At 37.7% G+C, this 23,658-nt stretch overlaps 1 protein-coding gene across 2 annotated transcripts in view; it reads left to right on the top strand.

Annotated features, from left to right (window-relative positions):
• Window positions 1-23,658, top strand: part of FAF1 (Fas associated factor 1) — a 566,821-nt gene that overhangs the window by 360,870 nt on the left and 182,293 nt on the right. The window lies entirely within an intron of this gene.

Below are 23,658 nucleotides of genomic sequence, written 5' to 3'. Positions count from 1 at the left end.
ATACCAAATTAATATGGATTCACCAGCAGTTATGATTTCCTGCAAACAAGCAATTAATTTCTTCTGTCAAATTCGTTCACTGTTTTTTGCTTTTGCTTTTCATGAGTCTGTTTCAAAGCTAGTCTGCTTGAACTCTGGCTTGCATCCTTCAGCCTGGCAGTTGTTGGTAGGGGTGTAATGGTGGTATGTGTGGGGGTAACAACATTGAACTCCTTTTTATCTCTGACCAAATAAGGACACTGGACATCTGTGAATCAAATAGTGCAAGTTATGGCAAATACAGATCCATTCACTGTTGTTTGTTAGTGAACATTAGCATTTATTATGATGTAGACATATTTATTTTCCAGATATCCATGATTCTTCATCTAAATAACAGCAGCAAATTGTGAAGTATTCAGAGCTTAGCTATCATCATTCAGTGTTTGCTTAAGTCCAAATTAAAATAAAAATGGAGTAAAAGACCATTTTATTTATTTTTTAAATCCCCTATCAGGAGAGAGTAATTAACTCAAGATCCACAATTAGCCTCACAGCAGTCCATATTAACCACCTCCAACCAACCCAGGTCTTTCAGAGGTGGCATAATTCTGAGATTATTTTACACTTGAAACAGAGAGGCTTATAATAACTAGCTTGAAACACATTTAAGAGTGTGAAGTTTTTCTTTTTTCATTTTCTTTTTGTGTTAATGTATGCCCTCTGTAATGATGATTTTCTGGTTTGCAAGTCGAAAAAAATATTAGGAGAGAATGCTTCTTTCCTCTCTAGTTAAATCTATGTCTTTCCTTTGTAAAATTAGAAGTAGCTGCTTTATTTTAGCTGGAAATTTCATTATTGAATTAGTTACATGGCACAAAAGAATTAACAAAATGAATCAAATATTCAAGCTTGGGAGAGAATCATAAAGAAGATTTAGAGAAGCAGCCCATTCATGACCATTGCCTGCTAGTAATGTATAATTGCTAGCTCTTCCTTATTTACCTCTTTGGTTTGTTTTTGTTTTAAAGGAAATGTTCAGTTGCAGAGCATTTCTGCGTAATTCAGATATAGCACAAAGCCCAAACCCTGGGAACCTTTTCTGCGGCTCTCTGAATGTTTTTTATGCAACCTGCTTTTACAGGTTTAAATTACATTCTGTGACACTGTTTTTGTGGTTGAATTAGAAACTTTTTTTTTTTTTTGGGTTAAACCTGTGATAAGTAATTGTCACAGTTAGCACCGGGTACAATGCTAATTTGAAGTGACATGTCCACACTGGCCCTCCGTAACATGAAGAAGCCTAACAGGTGTGAGGGGTGTGGCTTCCCATGGGCTCTGTTGAACTTCTAACCAGAGAGAAATAGCAGAAAAAGTGAAATGAACCTTGAATAAAGCTGTCAGCAGTAATTATCTCAGCAACACTTTGTGGGGAGATAAAATAAGCATTGGTGCTTTTATAACCTGAACACACTGCACCCAAGGTAGATTTTTCACCCATTTAACATAAATTGTTGAAGACCTTTCAAGAGAGATTTTCATAGAGCCTAATTAAATAATAATAGCAATAACAATTATGAAATAAAAATTGTTGGAAGACATACATTTGTTTTTATTTTAACACATAGTTTCTCTCTGGTATTTAACTAGTTTTGGTAATAGAAAACTTTTCTTCCTTGCTTCCTATTTTGGTAAGCCATTTGGTATGAAATCTCAAGTAGTATATAGAAAATTTTATTAGCTTCTGGGAAAGGATACTTTCCCAACTGCGAAGTGCTTGGAAGTTTGATTTTTAGTTACTTTGAGAGGTGTTCAGTATACTGGACTGGCCCATATGAAACAAGATAATATGTGAGTGAGCTGAATGAACTGCACATCATCATATCAACACTGCTGCATGTACTTCCTTGGAAAGGTATAAAGACACTGTACTTCCTGAGTGGAGTTGGACCCACTCAGGGAAGATTTGATGAATATTTTCAGTCTGTTCTCCAAGCAGCATCCATTGTGATCTTCTTTGGCAGCAGTATTTTTAAAGTATACTTTCATTTACTTCTAAAATAATTCCAATAACATAACTACATTTGCCTGACCTGAAAAGTATAGAAAAGTTAAAGTGCTATTTTTTTTAACAAACTTCCAGGCTATAAAAGCTAACTGTGCAAAAAACAGATGAGATTTGGTAACATAAACTGCTCTCCTTATTTTGTTAGACTGTTCTATGCCTTAAAATAGAGTTATGGTTTTAGGTTGTCTAATGACATCAATAGACGTAATGTTTTTTAATAATTCAACTTTACCATGTTCCTGCACCCAATAAATCACAGGCTTAATAAGCTAACCAGGTTGGTTCACCTTTAAAGTAGAGGTGATGTTATTTAAAAAAAAAAAAAAAAGTAGAACTCAACTTATATTTAATCTTGACTCTGCTATATTTATTAGCTTTGTGATCTTGGGTAAAAATAAGAGCCTCATTTTTCTTTCTGTAGAATGGAATTGTGGGAAATCATGCTAGGTGCATTCTCACTAAGGGGATGATAACAAGGATTAAATATAGCAAAATCAAATAGAGCCAACATGGTCTACACTTTATTCATAAACCTATATAGCCTAGAAAACCATTAATTTCATCAAAGTAGAAACCGTTCACCATTGGCTGTATCCCTCACACTCACCTGAGTACTTGAAACATAGTAGATGCTTAGTAACTATTAGTTAAGTGAATGAGAAATAGTAGTTTTCACTCTACTTAAAACAAGTTTAATACTATCTGTTCCCCAGAGTTATATAGCAAAATCCCTATCATCTATCATCCACCATACATATATACATTGACTCAATCCTCACAACAATCTTATGATTTAGAAACTTTACAGAGTCACTGATAAGACAGGAGTGTTGTCCAAAGTCATACAGCTGTTAACCAGCAGGGCAAGGATTTCAAACACTGGTCATGTGGCTTTGGAGTTCATAATCACTCTGCTTTTATACCTCTCTAAGACAGTTTAGTGACGCATGATTATCAAAGAAAATGCCTTACAGTGACACACATTTTTTCAGAAACTTCCTTGTCACAGGAGCAAATGATTCAGGAGACAGTCAATGAGACATTCCTTCTCCCCCTTACCTCCTAAAGATCAGGTCGCTGATCCATTGCACCTATTAAAGCAGCATCATTGCCTTTCTGGGGACAACTTCTTCCTCAGTGACAGAAAATGTCATAGAAGGCTATGGGTTGGGCAGACTTCCACAAATGTAAGATAATAATAGATATTTGGCTTTTCCCTCAGTCGTTCCTGGACTTTAGCCCTTTTAACCCAGACCCTAACCTACGCATGCAAGACTTAAAATCCCCACTGCCTCCTCCTACTCAACTCTCACCTGGGAATCTGGTCTCCCTCTCAGGAACTAGCTGACTAAATAATTTTTATACCTGAAAGATTAATCCACATGTCACTAAGTATGATTGACTACTAAAAGAAAACAGGTGTTTTGGAGAAGAGAAAACATTTTGAAGTGGGGAGGTTATAGAAGGCTTTTGGGTGGAGATTAAGCTGAATTTTGAAGTGATCTCACTTATTTTTCACATATGATCCTTACATACAATGAAATGGACAGATGGGAAACCCTGGGGAGGGAATCCCAGGCAAAAGTAATGGCGTGAACATAAACCTAGTAGTAGGCAAGCACAAGACATACTTTTGAATTGGTGAGCAATTAAACCTGGGAACAACAGAAAAAAGTAGTGGGGGATAACAGCTGGAAAGGTGGGCCAGGTTATGGTCTTGAAAAATTTGTTTAGAGTGAGAAAACAACTTAGAGAGTTAATTAAGGTCACATAATGAATAAGAGGCAGATTTGGGATTTTAACCCAGGTACTTTAATAGTGCAGTGTTCTTTCCATGTATTAGCCCACCAATATTTTTACACACATGGAATCATATCATAGGCACCATTGATGGGAGAAAGTCATAAAAGAGCACCATGCACTTTTAAGACATCAAAGAACAATAGTCAGCTTTGCTTTAATTGTGTAACAGAAGAAAAGTAGCTTACCAGCTGGTTAAATGCATTTAAACTGAATGTTGTCAGTAGGCTTACCTGCTCTCCCAAAGTCACTGCAGCAAATAGAACACTCCTTTCCTCTGACCCCATAGCCTGTTTAACTGCCTTCCAGTCTTGGGTAAGTTCACCTCATAGGAATGAAATGGGAAACCTGTAGCAAGTTCCATTTTTGAACATCACTTGTAACATATTCTTTTAAAAATCTCAGTCAAGTAGGTAGTGTGTCAGAGATGAGCTCTTAGATGCACTCAAAGCCAAAAATATATCTAAATAAGTATGCTGTCCATTGCATAGCACTTAAAAGAATGTCTTAACAAGCTCTTGAGAAGAGAGAAGAAACCCCTAAGTAACGTCGTTCACCTAGGAGGAAAATATTTTACTAAGTCCTGGTCAACATCTTCTGGTTCTCTTTGGTGTGGAAAAGATCAGATAATGTATTTGGTTATTCTGTATAAGTTTCAGAACACATACTAATTAATTAAATGTGGTTGGCATAAGGTATTATAAAACAATTTATACCATTAAACACTTAGCTGATACCAATACTGTTATCTAGGCTTGGCATTGAATCTGGAAACACCTATATGCTAATCCTTCCTTCTGGAAAAGAGCCAAAGGTAAAGTATGTGGGGGGTTTTTTTATATGAAAGTTGCAAAATTAAATAAGTCTACTATGCTAGGTACTTTTTCACTTATCTTTTTAATACTGTTGACAAAAATGTATTTCCCATTTCTCAGATGAGAAAACTGAGGTCTTACAAAATCAAGCAACTTCCATGGGAAAATGACATTAAATATCAAACCCAGGATCCAAGGCCATGTTACCTGAATCCAAGTGTCTGACATATAATAGGAACTTAATAAATGTTTATTGAAAATTAAGACTCTGAGTAACTATAATTATTCAGCAATTAGCTCTAGATCATGAAATAATTATGGGGAAGAAAGGCAAGGTCAAGAAGAATCTGCATGTGTTTCAGGTTACTTTTCCCCTAATCAGTCTTGTGAATTAGAAGAAATATACTTAATATGTTCTTTTCCATCTTCTGCCCTCCACAAGAGGGTGCTCATAAGCAATTAAATGGCATGAAGACGTAGAGAAAATAACTAAGAAATGTGCCATTTTAATTCACACCATGGATTATTGGCCTCTGCAAAATAGTTGACTTTAAAGTAGAACTCTTGATTCAACTAAAATAGTCTCTGTGATTTAAAGTTCCATTGCAAATAACTACTTGTCTGCCTGCCTGAAATAATATTATTATGTATGTAAACCTGACCATTCTCTCCAAATAGGTGTGAGACTATGCCATTATGTAGCATTAGGTTGGTCTAATATGCTCTCTTAGGTAACTTAATGCTCTTCAGAAGTACTCTGTTATTCTGAAATACTTCAGAAGCTCTCCTAGTGTACTCACTAGAATCAATAAATAAAATGTAAGAATGTTATTATCTATATACTTAGTTTATAAAACTACATCTGTTAAAAATGCTAATTCTGTTGCACTGGGCAACTTCTATCTCTCCATGTTTTAAACTGGTTTTAGGGGCTGGGTTGCAATAGAAGATTAAAAAAAAAGCTTGTGTGTTAAGCAACATCTTTCTGATAGAAAGAACTCAGTGTTGGATCAGTGCAAAGAAGCATGAAGATCAGCAATTATAATGTAGAAAACTAGCATCCGGTGATTCTTCTTGTTTCCAAGAATCCCAGCAGATTAAAACAGACAAAACAAGTCAGGAGCATTTTTAATTATTTTTGTATGTATTTCCTAATCTTTTTAAATTTGAGATAATTAGACCAAGATAGTTAATAGTATTTTGTAACTAATATTACATCTTTGAAGAACATAGTTGAGGTTTTTTTACTAGAAAGACCTAGATTAGGACTCAAGAGAACATGCCTGTGCTATCATTAAGCAGATGTTTGACGTGGGGCAAAGAACTTTACCTGTCTACATCTGTTTCTCCCCCTGAATGTGACGATTAGACCAGATTTTGTGAGGGAAAACCACCTTTCATTCAGAATCCATTGGGGATGGTGGTGGTACTGACAGAAGTTTACAAGTAGGCTACTGATAAACTTCCCTTTGGAGATTCTCATCACGAGTTTGGAATGGAGCAGGGGATGCTTCATAGGGAGGGCATGGCAGCAGCAGTTCACTTAGCTAAGACCTTGAGACCTGTGGTCTTGGTTGGGATGCCAGCAATTGATGAATTCTAAATGAAGCCATCTATAGCAGCTGTCCTTGTTTGTTCCAACTCTGCTTGCCTGCATGATAGCATTCATGTTTATGCACATAGCAAGAAGCCTCAGAATTTGTTACTGTTGGTATTTATTTCATTAAACCTTACCAACTTGCCAAATCAATTGAGGACAATAATACAGCAAGGCCAAGCAGAGAACACTATTTTTTAAGCTATTTACACAGGAGTTTTGTAGATAATTGATCTTGACCTGCATATCTCTCATAATAATTCATTGGTTCCAGATTATTATTAGTCACTTCCTTTTTAACAGTGTGTTTTTTTATGAGGTGACTAAACTGCTATTTAACCCTGCTACAAGAATGTGGCAGCAGGCTAGTCCAGACAAGTGGATGTGCACTTGGTAACTAACATTCTTAATAAGCTTGCTTCAACCTGCCACAAATTAAAGCTCTGTGACTTTTCTAGCACATAAGTGATTAAAAAAAAAAAAGCTTAGATTGTGAATAAATAAGCTTTTTTGATTTGCACTCTGGGTCGGCAGTAAATGAAACTTGAATTCAGCCTCATGATTCATTTTAGCTTAAAGCTACTTTAATAATCTGTTTAATTGAACAGTGAGAATCTGAAAATTTTAAAGGGTTGATCCACCAGTCATCTTCAGGGCCCCTTACAAAAGATACAATGCAGTTGAAAACTCCATGGCTTTTGGAGTCAAATCTGGTTTGCCACTTAGTAGTTGATTGATCTTAGATAAGTTATTCTACTTCTCTAAGGCTGTTTTGTGATCTTTGCAGTCATGATCACCTATAATTTGCAGGATTGTCATGTATGTCATGTATAGTAACATGTGTTAAGCACTTAATATAGTGCCCAACAGATTGATGGTATCCAGGAGTAGCTGTTTTAATTAAGCCAAAGAAAGTAATTATTGTTTGTCAGACCATAAGACAACATATAGGTCCTTAATAGTTGTTTGATAGAATTACTTCCAAGTGACTCTGAGATAAAACTACCTGAATTTGAATTTTGGCTCACTATTCAGTACCTGTGTGACCTTGGGCAAGTTTCTTAATCTATGTAAGACTTCGTATCCTCATCTCTTAAACAGGGCTTATTATAACAATACCTATCTGGTAGGGTTATTGTGAGAATTAAATGGAGCAATGCATATAAAGCACTTTGAAAAGCACTAATACATATTAAACTATCAATAATAGAGATTATTATTTTTTAAAATATTTGAACTACTGAGTAGTTTCATGGATATTTACATACATACTACGAAACTTACCAAATTATGCACTTCACATATGTGTAGTTTATTGTAGGTCACTTATACCTCAATACAGCAATACACCCAGGGTGTGTGTATGTGTGTGCATGTGTATTTTTTAAGCTGTTTACACAGAAGTTTTATAGATAATTGATCTTGACCTGCACATCTCTCATAATATGTTATATTATAAGTCTTTGTATTGTGGTGATTGTATTCAGTGCTGGTGCTCAGTAGTATTCCAAAACCTAGATGGAATTAATTATGCCTTGTCAGAATGATGACAAGATTAAAAAATGGTTTTAAAATTATTTCTTATGTTAATATTCTGCACAAGGAATTGGATTTTACAAACTAATTTTTAAAAGATACAAATAATAAAGCTACATTTTGAAAATTGTTAGGTTGTATTACTAAGTGTGTCACATTCAGGACAAGGGTATTATAGGTGACTGAACAGAATCTTTTTAGTGATCTATTAAAGTCACAGTCTGTTAGAGCTTGAAGGGATCTGAGAGGTCATTCATGTGGATTGCTCTCATATTTTACAAAAGATAATATTATTCTGATGACTGGTTCAAGTACCCATAACTTGGTCTCCTAAATTCCAGTCCAGTACTCTTAAAATATCTTAGTTTCTGTCATTAACAATAAGGAAGAAAGAAAGACTGCCAGTATATATTTGAGGGAAAGATAGAATTTAGCTACAAAATAAAAAATACTTTCAAGAACTAATTCATATTTTTCAAGAAAGCATTATTAAGGAGGGTGTTATAAATACCCTCAGGGCCGAATATAAGGTAATCAATCTGTTAATGACTTTTCAGAGATAGTGACCAATTATGATAGTTTACAGGCATTGTCTTTTGTGCATTACCATAGTATTTCATTCACTGTTGTTTATAGGGAAAACATTTTAGGCTTTCCTAATTATGTAAAGGGAAAATTCAGAAGATTCTAAAACTTCACAAAAGAATGTCATTTTGGGGCTTCTCACTTGTGAGTAATTGCCATTATTACGTAATGAAAATTAGTTTAATCTATATCCATTGCATAGTTCAGCAGTTCACAACTTTTTGGTCTTCGGATCCTTTTATACTTCTAAAAAAAATCATCACAGACACCAAAGAGCTTTTGTTTATATGGATTCTATCTGTTGACACTTGCCATAATAAATACTAACATTGAGAAAAAATTAGGTGTTTAAGAAAATAATAAATCCATTACATGTTAATATAAATAACATTTTTTGTAAAAAGTAATTTTATTTTCCAAATTATAAAATTAGTAAGTAGAGTGATGTTTTATTTTATACTTTTAAAAATCTTAATGTCTGGCTTAGTAGAAGGCAATGAGATTTTCATATTTTCTACATTTAGCCTGTTGTGATATATGGTTTTGATTGAAGTATACGAAGAAAATGTGGCTTCACACAGATCAGTAGTTGAAAAGGGGAGGAGAATTCCATTTTAATGAATTAATTATTAAGGTATTATTGATACACACTCTTATGAAGGTTTCATATGAAAAACAATGTGGTTATTAGATCTATGCATATTATCAAGTCCCCACCCATACCCCATTGCAGTCACTGTCCATCAGTATAGTAAGATGCCACAGATTCACTATTTGCCTTCTCTGTGTTGCACTGTCTTCCCCATGACCCCTCACACCACGTGCACTAAACGTAATACCCCTCAATCCCCTTCTCCCTCCCTCCCCACCCGCCCTCCCACACCTCTCCCCTTTGGTAACCACTAGTCCCTTCTTGGAATCTGTGAGTCTGCTGCTGTTTTGTTCCTTCAGCTTTGCTTTCCTCCACAAATGAGGGAAATCATTTGGCACTTGTCTTTCTCCACCTGGCTATTTCACTGAGCATAATATCCTCCAGCTCCATCCATGTTGTTGCAAATGGTAGGATTTGTTTCTTTCTTATGGCTGAATAGTATTTCATTGTGTATATGTACCACTTCTTTATCCATTAATCTACTGATGGACACTTAGGTTCCTTCCATATCTTGGCTATTGTAAATAGTACTGCAGTAAACATAGGGGTGCATGTCTTTTGAATCTGAGAACTTGTATTCTTTGGGTACATTCCTAGGAGTGGAATTCCTGGGTCAAATGGTATTTCTATTTTTAGTTTTGTGAGGAACGTCCATATTGCTTTCCACAATGATTGAACTAGTTTATATTCCCACCAGCAGTGTAGGAGGGTTCCCCTTTCTCCACATCCTCGCCAGCATTTGTTGTTCTTAGTCTTTTCGATGTTGACCTTCCTTACTGCTGTGAGCTGATATCTTACTGTGTTTTAATTTGCATTTCCCTGATGATTAGTGATGAGGAGCATCTTTTCATGTGTCTGTTGGCCATCTGAATCTCTTCCTTGAAGAATTGTCTCTTCATCTGCTCTGCCCATTTTTTAACTGGGTTACTTTTTTGGGGGGTGTTGAGGTGTGTGAGTTCTTTATGTATTCTGGATGTTAACCCAGGTTTGGATATGTCATTGACAAATATAATCTCCCATAGTATAAGGTGGCTTTTTATTCTGTTGATGGTGTCCTTTGCAGTACAGAAGCTTTTTAGTTTGATGTAGTACCATGTGTTCATTTTTGTTTTTGTTTCCCTTGCTCAAGGAGATGCATTCAGGAAGGAGTTGCTCATGTTTATATTCAGGAGACTTTTCCCTATGTTGTCTTCTGAGAGTTTTATGGTTTCATGACTTACATTCAGATGTTTGGTCCATTTGGAGTTTACTTTTGTGTATGGGATTAGTCAGTAATCCAGTTTCATTCTCTTACATGTAGCTGTCCAGTTTTGTGAACACCAGCTGTTGAAGAGTCTGTCATTTCCCCATTGACTCATTTATCATATATTAATTGACCATATATGCATGGGTTTATATCTGGGCTCTCTAGTCTGTTCCATTGGTCTATGGGTCTGTTCTTTTGCCAGTACCAAATTGTCTTGATTTACTGTGGCATTGTAGTAGAACCTGAAGTTAGGGAGCATAATCCCCCAGCTTTATTCTTCCTTCTCAGGATTGCTTTAGCTATTCAGGGTCTTTTGTGGTTCCATAGGAATTTTAGAACTATTTGCTCTAGTTCGTTGAAGAATGCTATCAGTATTTCTATAGGAATTGCACTGAATCTGTAGATTGCTTTAGGCAGGATGGCCATTTTAACAATATTAATTCTTCCTATCCATGAGCACAGATGTGTTTCTGTTTATTGCTGTCTTCTTTGATTTCTCTCACGAGTGTCTTGTAGTTTTCAGAGTATAGGTCTTTCAGTTCCTTGATTAGGTTTATTCCTAGATATTTTATTCTTTTTGATGCAATTATGAATGGAATTGTTTTCCTGATTTCTCTTTCTGCTAGGTCATCGTTAGTGTATAGGAATGCAACAGATTTCTGTGTATTAATTTTGTATCCTGCAACATTGCTGAATTCAGATACTAGATCTAGTAGTTTTGGAGTAGATTCTTTAGGGTTTTTTATGTACAATATCATGTCATCTGAAAACAGGGACACTTTAAGTTCTACCTTACCAATCTGGATGCCCTTAATTTCTTTCTGTTGTCTAATTACTGTGGTAAGGACCTCCAGAACTATGTTGAATAATAGTGGAGAGAGGGGGTATCCTTGTCTTATTCCTGATCTTAAAGGAAAGGCTTTCAGCTTCTTGTTGTTAAGTATGATGTTGGCTGTGAGTTTGTCGTATGTGGCCTTTTTTATGTTGAGGTACTTGCCCTCTATACCCATTTTGTTGAATTTTTAATCATAAAAGGATATTCAATTTTGTCAAATGCTTTTTCAGCATCTATGGAAATGATCATGTGGTTTTTGTCCTTTTTGTTGATGTGGCAGATGATGTTCATGTTTTTTTTACATCGTTAATGTACAATTACTTGAAGAACATTATGGTTACTAGGCTCCCCCTATTATCAAGTCCCCCCACATGCCCCATTACAGTCACTGTCCATCAGCATAGTAAGATGCTCTAGAGTCATTACTTGTCTTCTCTGTATATACTGCTTTCCCTGTGTCTGCACCCCCTTACATTATGTGTGCTAATTGTAATGCCCCATTTTCCCCCTTATCCCTCCCTTCCCACCCATCCTCCCCAGTCCCTTTCCCTTTGGTAACTGTTAGTCCATTATTGGGTTCTGTGATTCTGCTGCTGTTTTCTTCCTTCATTTTTTTCTTTGTTCTTATACTCCACAGATGAGTGAAATCATTTAATACTTGTCTTTCTCCGCCTGGATAATTTCACTGAGCATAATACCCTCTAGCTCCATCCATGTTGTTGCAAATGGTAGGATTTGTTTTCTTCTTATGGCTGAATAATATTCCATTGTGTATTTGTACCACCTCTTCTTTATCCATTCATCTACTGATGGACACTTAGGTTGCTTCCATTTCTTGGCTACTGTAAATAGTGCTGTGATAAACATAGGAGTACATATGTCTCTTTCAACCTGGGCTGCTGCATTCTTAGGGTACATTCCTAGGAGTGAAATTCCTGGGTCAAATGGTATTTCTATTTTGTTTTTTGAGGAACCTCCATACTGCTTTCCACAATGGTTGAAATAGTTTACATTCCCACCAGCAGTGTAGGAGGTTCTCCTTTCTCCACATCCTCGCCACTATTTGTTGTTGTTTCTCTTTTGGATGTTGGCCATCCTAAATGGTGTGAGGTGATATCTCATTGTGGTTTTAATTTGCATTTCCCTGATGATTAGCGATGTGGAGCATCTTTTCATGTGTCTGTTGGCCATCTGAATTTCTTCTTTGGAGAACTGTCTGTTCAGATCCTCTGCCCATTTTGTTATTGGATTATTTGCTTTTTGTTTGTTGAGTTGTGTGAGCTCTTTATATATTTTGGATGTCAACCGTTTATCGGATCTGTCATTTATGAATATATTCTCCCATACTGTAGGATGTCTTTTTGTTCTACTATTGGTGTTCTTTGCTCTACAGAAGCTTTTCAGTTTGATATAGTCCTACTTGTTCATTTTTGCTTTTATTTCCCTTACCCGGTGAGATATGTTCATGAAGAAGTTGCTCATGTTTATGTCCAAGAGATTTTTGCCTATATTTTTTTCTAAGAGTTTTATGTTTTTATGAGTAACATTCAGGTCTTTGATCCATTTTGAGTTTACTTTAGTGTATGGAGTTAGACAGTATAAGAGGCTCACTCTCTTACATGTAGCTGTCCAGTTTTGCCAACACCAGCTGTTGAAGAGGCTGTCGTTTCCCCATTGTATGTCCATGGCTCCTTTATCATATATTAATTGACCATATATGCTTGGGTTTATATCTGGACTCTCTAGTCTGTTTCACTGGTCTATGGGTCTGGTCTTGTGCCTGTACCAAATTGTCTGGATTACTGTGGCTTTGTAGTTGCTTCCTTGAAGTCAGGGAGCATAATTCCCCCTGCTTTATTCTTCGTTCTGAGGATTGCTTTGGCTATTCAGGGTCTTTTGTGGTTCCATATGAATTTTAGAACTATTTTCTCTACTTCATTGAAGAATGCTGCAGGTATTTTGATAGGGATTGCTTTGAATTTGTACATTGCTTTAGGCAGGATGGCCATTTTGACAATATTAATTCTTCCTAGCCAAGAACATGGGATGAATTTCCATTTATTATTGTCCTCTTTAATTTCTTTTAAGAGTGTCCCTTAGTTTTCAGGGTATAGGTGTTTCACTTCCTTGGTTAGGTTTATTCCTAGATATTTTATTCTTTTTGATGCAATTGTGAGTGGAATTGTTTTCCTGATTTCTCTTTCTGCTAGTTCATCATTAGTGTATAGGAATGCAACAGATTTCTGTGTATTAATTTTGTATACCACAACTTTGCTGATTTCAGATATTAGATCTAGTAGTTTTGGAGTGGATTCTTCAGGGCTTTTAATGTACAATATCATGTCATCTGCAAACAGGGACAGTTAAACTTCTTCCTTGCCAATCTGGATGGCTTTTATGTCTTTGTGTTCTATGATTGCTGTGTCCAGGACCTCCAGAACTATATTGAATAAAAGTGGGGAGAGTGGGCATCCTTGTCTTGTTCCCGATATGAAAGTAAAGGCTTTCAGCTTCTTGCTGTTAAGTATAATGTTGACTGTAGGTTTGTCATATATGGCCTTTATTATGTTGATGTACTTGCCATCTATACACATTTTGTTAAGAGTTTTTATCATGAATGGATGTTGAATTTTGTTGAATTCTTTTTCAGCATGTATAGAGATGATCATATAATTTTTGTCCTTCTTTTTGGTGACGTAGTTGATAATGGTGATGGATTTTCAAATGTTGTACCATCCTTGCATCCCTGGAATAAATCCTACTTGATCATGGTGGATGATTACTTTAGTATATTTTTGAATTCGGTTTGCTAATATTTTGTTGAGTATTTTTGCAATTATGTTCATCAGGGATATTGGTCTGTAATTTTCTTTTTTTGTGGTGTCTTTGCCTGGTTTTGGTATTAGAGTGATACTGGCCTTGTAGAATGAGTTTGGAAGTATTCCCTCTTTTTCTACGTTTTGGGATACTTTAAGGAGGATGGGTATCAGGTGTTCACTAAATGTTTGATGCAATTCAGTGGTGAAGCCATCTCATCCAGGGGTTTTGTTCTTAGGTTAGCTTTTTGATTACCAGTTCAATTTCATTGCTGGTAATTGGTCTGCTCCGATTTTCTGTTTCTTTCTGTGTCAGTCTTGGAAGGTTGTATTTTTCTGGAAAGTTGTCCATTTCTTCTAGCTTATCCAGTTTGTTACCATATAATTTTTCATAGAATTCTCTAATAATTCTTTGTATTTCTGTGTTGTCCGTAGTGATTTTTCCTTTCACATTTCTGATTCCGGTTATGTGTGTACACTTTCTTATTTTCTTGATAAGTCTGGCTGGGAGGTTATCTATTTTGTTTCCTTTCTCAAAGAACCAACTCCTGCTTTAATTGATTCTTTCTATTGTTTTATTGTTCTCGATTTTATTTATTTCTACTCTAGTCTTTATTATGTCACTCTACTGACTTTGGGCCTCATTTGTTCTTCTTTTTCTAGTTTCATTAATTGTGAGTTTAGACTGTTCATATAGGATTATTCTTCTTTCCTGAGATAAGCCTGTATTGAAATATAGTTTTCTCTTAGCACAGCCTTCTCTGCATCCCACAGATTTTGTGATGTTGAATTATTGTTGTCATTTGTCTCCATAAATTGTTTGATCTCTGTTTTTATTTGTTCATTGATCCTTAGGTTATTTAAGAGCATGTTATGAAGCCTCCATTGTGTTTGTGGGATTTTTCATTTTCTTTGCATAATTTATTTCTAGTTTCATACCTTTGTTGTCTGAGAAACTGGTTGGTATAATTTCAATCTTTTTGAATTTACCAAGTCTCTTTTTGTGGTCTAGTATATGATCTATTTTTGAAAATGTTCCATGTGCACTTGAGAAGAGTGTGTATTCTGCTGCTTTTGGGTATAGGGTTCTGTAGATGTCTTTTAGGTCCATGTGTTCTAATGTGTTTTTCAATGCCTGTGTTTCCTTACTTATTTTCTGTCTGGTTGATCTGTGCTTTGGAGTGAGTATAGTGTTGAAGTCTACTAGAATGAATGCATTGCATTCTATTTCCCCCTTTAATTCTGTTAGTATTTGTTTCACATATGTAGGTGCTCCTGTATTCATTGCATAAATATTTATAATGGTAATATCTTCTTGTTGGATTGACCCCTTTATCATTATGTAATGTCCTCCTTTGTCTCTTGTGACTTTCTTTGTTTTGAAGTCTATTTTGTCTTATACAAGTACTGCAACTCCTGCTTTTTTCTCCCTATTAGTTGCCTGAAATATCTTTTTCCATCCCTTCACTTTTAGTCTGTGTATGTCTTTGGGTTTAAAGTGAGTCTCTTATAGGCAGCATAAAGATAGGTCTTGTTTTTTTTATCCATTCAGTGACTCTATGTCTTTTGATTGGTGCATTCAGACCATTTACGTTTAGGGTGATTATCGATAGGTATGTACTTATTGCCATTGCAGGCTTTAGGTTCGTGGTTACCAAAGGTTCAAGTTTAAGTTCCTTACTAAGAGTCTAACTTAACTCCTTAGTATGCTATTACAAACACACTGTAAAGTTTCTTTTTTTCTCTCCTTTTTCTTCCTCCTCCATTCTTTATATATTAGGTATCAAATTTTGTACACTTTGTCTATCCCTTGAATGACTTTGGGGGGTAGTTGATTTAATTTTGCATTTGCTTAGTAATTAACTGTTCTACTTTCTTTACTATGGTTTTATTACATCTGGTGAAAGCTATTAAGCCTTTGGAACAGTTCCCTAAGCAGTCCCTCCACCTGTAGAGATGTTTTGTGGGAGGTAAATTCTCTCAGCCTTTGCTTGTCTTGAAATTATTTAATCCCTCCTTCAAATTTAAATTATAGTCTTGCTGGATAAAGTATTCTTGGTTCAAGGCCCTTGTGCTTCATTGCTTTAAATCATATCATGCCCCTCCCTTCTGGCCTGTAAGGTTTCTGCTGAGCCGTCTAATGATAGCCTGATGGGCTTTCCTTTGTATGTGATCTTATTTCTCTCTCTGACTGCTTTTAAAAGTCTGTCCTTATCTTTGATCTTTGCCATTTTAATTATTATATGTCTTGGTGTTGTCTTCCTTTGGTCCTTTGTGTTGTGACATCTGTGGATCTCCATGGCCTGAGATACTATCTCCTTCCCCAGATTGGGGAAGTTTTCAGGAATGACTGCCTCAAAGACACTTTCTATCCCTTTTTCTCTCTCTTCTTCTTCTATTACCCCTATAATATGAATATGGTTCCTTTTGGTCACAAAGTTCTCTCAATATTCTTTCATTCTTAGAGATCCTTTTTTCTCTTTGTGCTTCACCTTCTTTGTATTCCTCTTCTCTAATTTCTATTTCATTTATTGTCTCCTTCACCGTATCTAATCTGCTTTTAAATACTACCATTGTATGTTTCATTTCTGATACTGTGTTCTGTAATGATTGGATCTCTGACCGGCAGTCGTTCCTGAGTTCTTGAATATTTTTCTGCACCTCATGAGCATGTTAATGATTTTTATTTTGAAATCCCTTCCAGGAATATTCATGAGGTCAATTTCATTTTAGTCTTTCTCTGGTGTATTTATAAATTTGCTTTGAACCATGTTCCTTTGATGTTTCATATTTGTATGTGGCACTCTCTAGTGCCCAGAAGCTCTACTCTCTGGAGCTGCTCAGCCCCTGGAACAATGTTGGGTGTTGCAGGGAATGGTGTTGGTGCCTGGGGGGAGGAAAGAGCTGTTTCCTGCTTCCACGCTGCTATGTCTGTCTCCACTGCCAGAACCAGTGGGCCGTGGACACAGGTAGAAGCCTCTATGCTTTGCATTTCTAGCTATTGTAGGTAGGGCTTCCCTCTGGCTGGCTTAATGCCAGGGTAGGTTTTGCTGGTTTGTGTGCTAGGTAAAGGCTGGCTGGGAAGAAGGCGCAGCAGGCTGCATATCATGTAGGGGGGCCTTGGTGCTGCATAGCCAGCCCTCTGGCTGGAGCTCCTGAAAATCATGAAAGGACCCAACCTGCTGGGCAGAGTGCACCTGGACAATTTTGTCTGCCTGTTCTTTCTCCTGAGCAGTAAGCTCTGTGCAATCCTTGCCCCTTTAGCAACCCTCTCACTTTTAGGAATTCTCTCAGACTGCCCACCCAAATCAGCTGGATATGGATCCCTGATTTCCACAAGCAGCTGGAATCTCAGTCTCTACAGGTATTCTGCCTTTCTTAGCTTTCCAACCCCACTAATCGCCAGAGCAGCACACAATGTTGGTTTGTGCTCCCAGAGCAGATCTCCAGGGCTGGATGTTCAGCAGTCCCTGGCCTTTTCTCCCTCCCTGCTCCATTTCTCTTCCTCCTGCCAGTGAGCTAGGGTGGGGTAGGTCTCGGGTCCTGCCAGGCCACGGCTTTGGTATGTTACCCTGTTCCCTGAGGTTTATTCTTTTCTTCAGGTGTATGCAGTCTGGCACAGCCCTCTTCCCTTTTGCTCTTTCAGGATTAGTTGTATTACTTATATTTTTGTGTTATATGCAGTTTTAGGAGGAAGCCTCTGTCTCACCCTTCACAACACCATCTTTTCGGGGAGAGAATTTTAATAGTCTTTTCGGATAATTGTGGATATTCTTTGATGGTAAGCCAGAACTCAACAAGTGATAGTTTTCTGAAGGTTAATTCCAGTGTAGAATCTAGAAAGCCATATCAGTGTACCTTATGTGCTTTGTTAGTGTTAGGTCCCCTGGTCTGTCTTGACCTTTGAGTAGATCCTTTATGGATGCATAATTTTTTAACATCATGCACCCATTGTTCATTTGGAGAGTATTGGTCCTGTGAGTTATGCAGATTTTCTAATGTTGACAGATTTCATATGATGTGAAAAATCACATCTGTTAATATTACCACCAATCTCATCATAAAAGTCTTTAAGTATTGGGAGGATGTTGAGCTCATAATGGCTGATAGTTTTCAGAAATTTTAATTTTTACTTGAAAACTGAACTTTTGTCTTTGGCAGTTAATATTGTCAGACCTATTCCTTGAGTACACAGGCTTGCTTCATTTCTTTTGGAGGAAAATCCTGTCAGATACCCAAATCCAAATAACCATAGTTTGTCTGCTAGTCGTTTAAGTAACAATAGTGTTTCATGAAAAAAGTAGCTGGTTTAGTACACAACTCAAACAATTACACAAGTGCTTTTTCCTTAACACAACCATCATACTCAGCTGTGCTCTGGAAGTGGTTTATGCATACTTCCCATTTGTCACACAGATTGTTAAAAGACACATACTTAAATTTAATTAAAAGTTGTAATTATTCATCAGGGACATTCTTAAGTGAAACTGGCATTTTCACAGCAAGTACACCACTTAAAGATTTTAACAGAGTTTGGTGCCACTACCTTGATTTGTACTAAGGTACCAGCAGTTTGTGCACCATTGCTTTTTTACCATCAGTGTAAAAACACACTTAGAAAGTCAAATACCACCTAAATATTATTTTGAAAATTGTATTGATGTGGAACATCTAAAAGGATCTCAAGAACCCTGTGTCTATAGACCACACTTTGAGAATCATTGGCATAGTTAATATGTTCCTAAGAAAATACTAAATACCTCTTTTATAAGAAGAAGAGAAGAAACTTCAAATAGTCTTTAAGGATATTCACTGACTGATGGAATAACTACCATGTGGCAAATGTTTCTTTATCCTGTCCTCACAGCAAGCTTGTTAGGAAAGGTAATATCATCCATTTTCTAATGGAAATTCTATCCATTTCCATTTCCATCCATATTATCCATTGTCTACCATTTTCCTAGTAAAACCCAAGGTTTGAGATATAAAATATTGATTGGAATAAATAGAAGAGCAGTGACTAGCAGAAGTGAATTTGAATTCATAACACTGCTAAGTCCTTGCTTTCAAGAGAATCAGAAGATAAGCCACAAACTTGGAGAAAAATCTACAAAAAGTACATCTGATAAGGGATTGTTATTCCAAATATACAAAGAACTCTTAAAACTCAGCAATAAGAAATGAACAATGCAGTTTAAAAATAGGCCAGATACCTCACCAAACACCTTAACACACACCTCACCAAAGAAGATTTACATATGGCAAATAAACAAAATAAGCATATGAAAAGATGCTTTCAGTTGCCTGAGTGAAACTCCAGTATGAGGGCACTGCAATTCCCATATAGGCCTTGTGAGGTAAAGGGAAATGCAAATTAAAACAAGATACCACTTTGCAACTATTAGAATGGCTACAATCCAAAACACTGGCAACACCAAATGCTGGTGAGGATGTAGAGCAACATGAACGCTCATTCATTGCTGGTGGGAATACAAAATTGTCTAGCCACTTTGAAAGACAGTTTGGTGGTTTCTTACAAAATTAAACACACTCTTACCATACAATCTAGCAGTTGCACTCCTTGAAGACTTAGGTCCACACAAAAGCCTATACACTGATGTTTGTAGAAATTTTACTCATAATTGCTATTACCTGGAAGCAACCAAGATATCTCTCTGTAGGTGAGTGGATAAATAAACTGTGGTACATCCAGACAATGGAATATCATTCAACACTAAAGAAAAAAAAAGAACTTTCAAGCTATGAAAAGACATAGATGGATCTAAAGTGCATATTACTAATTCAAAGAGACTAATTTGAAAAGCCTACATACTGTATGATTCCAACTATATGACATTCTGGATAAAGCAAAACTGTGGAGGCAATATAAAGGTCAATGGTTTCATGGGGTTGTGAGGTTAGGGAGATGAATAGGCAGAGCACAGAGGATTTTTAGGACAGTGAAAATACTCTATATGATATTATAAGGATGTATAAATTCCATTATACGTTTTTTCAAACATAAAATGTACAACACCAAGAGTGAACCCTTATGTAAACTATGGACTTTGGGTAATTACAAAGTGTCCATGTAGGTTCATCCTTAGTTAAAAAAAAATGTACCATTCTGGTGAGTGATGTTAATAATGGGAGAGACTATGTATGTGTGGGCGTAGAGGGTATAAAAGAAACTCTGTATTTTCATTTTTTTTTAAACCTACATTACTCTAAAAAATAATCTTAATAAAACAAAGCCCAGCACCATTCAACAACATAACCATTTCATGTGTTGTTGAACAGCATAAGAGTTTGTTTTTGTAAAACAATTAGCCAGTTAGATTTTAGGCATAAAATTTCCATTTTTCCCATCTCTCTCATCCTTAAGCATCCATAAGATTATACCTCCAGATGTGCAGCATTTATTTAAGGGTGTAGAATTAAATAATAAGGGAAACTTGACTTCCTTTTGAATGTGTGAACCTGTTCTAGTCTCTGTATCTGTTATGGTGGAAAGGCAGAGAATTATATGGCCAGAAAAAAACTAAATAAAGCCTTGGAATAGATTTTTAAAATGAGTCACATTCATTCATTGTATTAGATTAAAGCATTCTTGTGATTGAGAGGTTAACATTATATGTAGGTTAATGGAATAATATAATGTATGTAAGTCTAAATTTTAAAGGTATCCTTTCAACTATAATGTCAAGCAAACCTGCAGCCCTAATCTTTTTCTTTTTCCAAGTTCTTGCAAAATAAATACCACAGTGATAATGTTACAGAACTTGGACTGGATCACCAGATGGAAGACTCAAGTGGCACTCAGAGGTCTTGGAGGGTGGGAGGTTTATTTCACAGTGCGGGCTCAGAGGAGAGCAATCTCCAAAGGTCTGAGCCCCAAGCACAGGCAAGGGGAACAATTTATGCTTTTCTATTTCCATATATGTGGCATTTTGGCACCCGCAGCAAGCAGGTCAAAAGAAGAACCCAGAAGGGTCCCAAGGCAGGGGGTGGGGGTAGGGGGTGGGGCTGAGATTCTCCTGTTGTTAGCCCTATTGGCCATGTTGAGAAATGTTATTTTCCTTATTACTACCCCCTCTGATGCCCCTCTTAAACATTTTGTTTTTAGGGGGCATCATCCTGATCTATGACAGACTGATAGCCTTGCAGAGACAGTATACGAGTGGTGGCTCTATTTGTAACTGTTTTCTATGAACTTTATGAGGGCATTTAGTATGCAAGGGCCAATAGTGACGAGGAGGAGGATGGAGATGAGGGGCCCAGCCAGTGGGAGCAACCAGGAGGACCACTAGCTAAGTTCCCACATCTCTCCTGTCTCTAGTTCCTTTCTCCTTTTTAATATTCTTTCTTTTAGTTCTTTGATTTTTGTGGCTATTATTCCTCATTGGTTCACATAATAACAGCACTCTTCCCCTAGGAATACACAGGTTCCTCCCTTTACAGCTGTGAGCAGGTCTAGGGCTCATCATTTGTGGAGCACAACTGCAGCAAGTGAATTAATCTAACCTTGCAGGGAAAGGAGGGAGTCTGCAACCTTTTCCATGTCCTCGTTTAGTTCTTGAGAAAGTTTGTGATAAAAATGGAATGAAGAGCTTAAGCGAGATGTCCCGTACCTGCAAGTGTTCCACCCCCAACAAAATCAACATAGAGCCACCCGCCTTTGGATCCTTGGAAAGGGGCTAAGAGCTTGCTCAACCTCTTGGTCAGACTAGACAGACATCTCAGGGGTGAGGAAGACTGGAATGCATAAACCTGTCCAATTTATCTGGAGGCATTAGAAGGCAGTACTTCTGCACAGGAGAAAAATTCCCAGGGGACACAGTAAGTTTCTGGCTGATTGGTGATACAGTTTTTAGAACACAACTGGCTTGGGATGGAGCCATAGATAATGTTACCTGCCTTTGAGTTGATCAGGCATGTTATGTTGTCTGTTGTGGGTTGGAGCTGGATGTTGTAGACTACCGGACCAATTAGTTTGGTCTGGTTCTGGGCTGTATTATTTTCAGTTGCCTGAGTGAAGCTCCAGTATGAGAGCACTGCGATTCCCATATAGGGAGTTAAAGGGCAAGCAAAGCCAGCAGGCTTGTATATCGTTGCTCATGTTTTGAATCAACTCGTAGGCTGCTGTAATGACCTGGTTGACTTGATGGGTAGGGGCTGTGGGTCTCAGTTAGTTGTTGGAGTCCTGAGAGGTCAGTATTGCAGTAAGCTGACCCTTCAGTCAGTGCCTTTAGGGCCTATTTGACCTTTACATCCCTGTCCCTTTGTGTCCGATCCTGGACTCCCCCTCCACATCAGACATTCCAATGTGGGTGAGGTAGGTCCAGGAGACAGTGGATCCCTTTCTCCCCCTAATTGCACAGTCTATGTCCCGTTTACTTATTATTTCAGTCCAGTACTTTTTCCCATTTTTAAGGCAAAAGGTGGCCCTGTTCTTATAAAATTTGGTGGGCATCTAAGTATACTTGAAAGGATACCTTTAAAAATTTAGACTTACCTACAGTCTCCCCATTTTTCTGACTTTATGCAAACACACTGAGGTTCCCTGGGGGTGACAGGGAGGAAGGGAAGGGAAAGAAGGTATATAAGCAGGTAAATGCAACAATGCATCCTACGGCCACCCAGTGAGTAATGGCAATGGCAACTCTGTGGGGAACAGTCCAATCAGAAGGGGAGGCAGCAGAGAGTCCAGTCCCCACGGTAAAGGATCCCACACCACCAAGGGCCAGGAACCACAGTGTGCAGCTCTTCATTAGTCAATGGGTTCTCATCAGACATGGAGGCAGAAGGGGTTCTTGTCGTCTGGCTGGGCTCTCCACTGATGTATTTCTTCGTCAGGGTTATGGGCCCATGGAGTGATGCCTGAAACCTTAAGGGCAGTAGGAGTGGTTAGAACAACAATGTGGGGCCCAGCCCACTGAGGCTTGAGGGTGTCTTTTCTCCAATCTTTGGCCCAGACTGAGTCCCCTACCTGGAGGTAATGTACTGAGGTCCCTAAGGAAATCAGGGCTCTTTCTATGGTATATTGTTGTAGCTCATTTAGGGTGGTTCCTGTGACTTGGAGCTGTTCCCTTACCCCCTTATCTCCTATTTGGTGTAAGTTCCCTGGAAGGCTGCCCAGACATAGGGGTTGGGGAGAGACCATCCGTACACTAGTTCAAAAGGGGAAAGCCCTTGTACTCCAGGTATGCAACAACAGGCATGTGGAAGGGTCGGGGTAGTAGGTCTGGCCAAGGGAGGTCAGATTCCTGACCGAACTTGGCTAGGGTTCCCTTGAGGGTACAATTCATTCATTCCACTTTCCCTGAACTCTGGGGCCTGTAGGCGGTGTGGAGTTTCCAGGTGACACTGAAAGATTTGGTTGAAATCTGTACTGTGTCTGCTGCAAATACAGGTCCATTATCACTGTGGATTGTAGATGGTAGGCCAAACCGGGTACAATCTCCCCCAGGAGAACTTTGGCTACCTCTCAACTTTGTTCTGTCCTGGTCGGGAAGGCTTCAACCCACCCCAGAGTATGTACACACTATCACTAGGAGGTATATGAGTCCTCTGCTTGGCTGGACACTGTGAAATCTATTTCTAGGTCTTCAAAGGGGTCATCTCCTGCCCTTTGGACACCTGGCGGGGGTTGCGGCACAGATCAAGCGTTATTCCTAGCACAAGTCATGCACCACTCACTTGTTGCCCAACACAGTGCTGGCAACTGGC

This window comes from Manis javanica, chromosome 4 (assembly GCF_040802235.1).
Source record: "Manis javanica isolate MJ-LG chromosome 4, MJ_LKY, whole genome shotgun sequence".
In the NCBI taxonomy this organism is placed as follows: domain Eukaryota; kingdom Metazoa; phylum Chordata; class Mammalia; order Pholidota; family Manidae; genus Manis; species Manis javanica.
This window is presented reverse-complemented; position numbering and strand designations above follow the sequence as displayed.